Consider the following 2,500-nt stretch of genomic DNA (forward strand, 5'->3'; position numbering starts at 1 on the left):
AGTAGTAGTAGTAGTAGTTTTATTTCTTCTACTACTACTACTACTACTACTACTACTACTACTACTACTACTTTAACTGCTACTGCTACTACTATGAAAATACATGGACAGGACATCAAGGGAAAATCACAGCATTGGAAAGAACAACAAGCAAAGTGTTCAAGTTTGATAAAATTTGAATCAAAAAGACACAAGAAGAAATTAAATCATAAAAACGTAAAAATAAAATAGTGAAAGGCTTGAATAGACTCAGTAATCACGTTGCTTGTGCCGAATTAGAAGGGAGCTTTAGAAGATTAGATAAATTTATGAATGTGAATGGTACGTGGGTTATAGTCATGCTGGCTTCTTGTGGCTTCCCTTATACTCTTTCTGTATCGAGTCAAGCACTGTCTCCCAATGAGCAAACATAGATACAAAAACTCACAAAAATATAAAGAACGAGGTAAAACAATAATTACAATAGTCATGTGTTAACTTTCGCTTAATTTTATCAACTTCAGATACTTAAGAAAAAAAAAAAGTGAGATAAATTTCTGCTATCTTATACTTCTTCGTCTAGGTAGGATAGTGTAACTCGTCACTAACAGCCTCGCCAGGGACAATAAGTTTTCTAGAGTCTGTTCTTTCTTTGAGTCTGTGGAGTGGAAGGAAAGATACATTAAGTGGAGGAAGGAACGAAGGTGGCAAATAAATGTCAATGAGGGAAAAGCTTGATTAATGAAACGAAATCTGGGAATGTTAAGAAATAAGAAAGGAAGAAGGAAAGGAAGAAAGAAAAAAAGGAAAAATCTTGGATGTTTTCCCTATGTTTATTGGCAATTTCTAGTTTCTTTTTTTTTTCAGTGTTTAGTCACATTCCTTAAACGTTCTTTCCCGTCTTCACTCATCCTCCTCTCCAGGGCTTTCCATGTTGTCATATCGTCTTTTCCATTATTTTTTCTCTTCCCGTCTCAATAACTCTGTCTTCTAAAAGTTCCTCTCTTACTTGTACACAATGCTGATGTTACTACTACGACCACCACACCAATATCACTGCTATTTTTACTTTTTCTTTATTTTTATCTTCATCATTGTCATCCTCAACTTTTTGTTCACCTTTCTCCTCCCTCTCCCCCTCTCCCTCGTCTTCCTACCTCTAGTTCACCTCCTCAACCTGTTCCTTTTCCCGATATAACTAAAAAAAATCACTGCATATTGCCTCTGACATTTATCTAACACCCCAAATTCATTTTTTCCCTTGACCTTATCACCACTCTCCCTTTCCTCCCTTTCTTCCTCCCTGTCTATATGTCTTTTCCTCGGGCACCCTTGAGGTCAAAGGTCGCCGGTGAAAGGTCAGACGTTCCGCCCTCTCCCATTTGGCTCCGGGCGACCCTACTCACCCATTAAGAGAAGGGAGGAAGGACGGAAAGATGGACAAGGTTCTATGCTTCACTCTCGGAATTGGTAAGGGAAGGAGAGGTGGAATAATGGGATTGGCAGAGTTAACCCAGCGATTACGTGAATGGACAGGGTAAAGAGGGATAGGGCTCACGAGTAGAAGGGAGGGCAGGAAGAGAAAAGACAAGGGTGGTGAATTAAAGAAGTGAATGGAGGCCAAAAGTAGAATAAGAAAGTGGGAGAGAAAGGAAGTGAGGAAAAGGGAAGGAAAGGACACAGCAAAACAGCAGAAGAGAGAGCAGAAAGAGAAAGGCAAAGGCTTAGGAATGAGTGATAAAAATATGAGGTAATAAAAGTAGAATAAAGAAGTGAGAGAAAAAGGAAATGAGGAATAAGGAAGGAAGGGGGGGATTAATTGTCCTAAATGAGTAAAAAAGGAAGAGGAGGAATACTAAATACGTAAGAGAACAAAACAAGGATAAGTAAAAGAGAGAGAGAGAGAAGAAGGATGGAAAGAAGGAAGACTTAATTTAGATACTGTAAGAGAAGAGAAAGAACAAAATAGAGAGAGAAGGAAGAAGTTTACAACGGAGGAGAATAAACCAGATAAAGCCAGAGAAAACAAGGATAAGAAAGTGAAGGAGAGAGAAAGACGAAACGTGAGGAAGAAGAGGAAGTGTGTCTAAGGAAAAAGTGGAACTGTGCTAAGGAGGAGAAAGAAGAAGAGTAAGATAATTTAAGAAGAAAAGAAAGAGAAAAACAAGGAAAAGGAAGTGAATGAGAGAGGAAGTAAGGAAGAGGGAAGGAGGAAAGGAGAGTTTTGAAAGACACTGGGAAAAAATAGAAGTCATAACAACGAAAGAAAAAAGAAAATAAAAGAAAACAAGGATGTGTAAGTGAAAAAAAAGAGAAACAGGGAAACCGGAAGGAAGGAAGGAAGGATAAATTTAGATATGAAAAGGGGAGAGAGAGAGAGAGAGAGAGAGAGAGAGAGAGAGAGAGAGAGAGAGAGAGATGGGAGGGGGAGTCAAGGTCTGCCCTAAATGAAATGAGAGGTAGTGAGTGGGAGGAGTGAGAAGGAGGGGAGGAGAGGAGAGAGATTAGAGACAAGGGCAGA

At 39.0% G+C, this 2,500-nt stretch overlaps 1 protein-coding gene across 4 annotated transcripts in view; it reads right to left on the reverse strand.

Moving 5' to 3' along the window:
• Positions 1-2,500, reverse strand: part of LOC135098913 (uncharacterized) — a 112,856-nt gene that overhangs the window by 92,504 nt on the left and 17,852 nt on the right. The gene's annotated exons all lie outside the window — the stretch shown is intronic.

Source organism: Scylla paramamosain, chromosome 4 (assembly GCF_035594125.1).
Source record: "Scylla paramamosain isolate STU-SP2022 chromosome 4, ASM3559412v1, whole genome shotgun sequence".
In the NCBI taxonomy this organism is placed as follows: domain Eukaryota; kingdom Metazoa; phylum Arthropoda; class Malacostraca; order Decapoda; family Portunidae; genus Scylla; species Scylla paramamosain.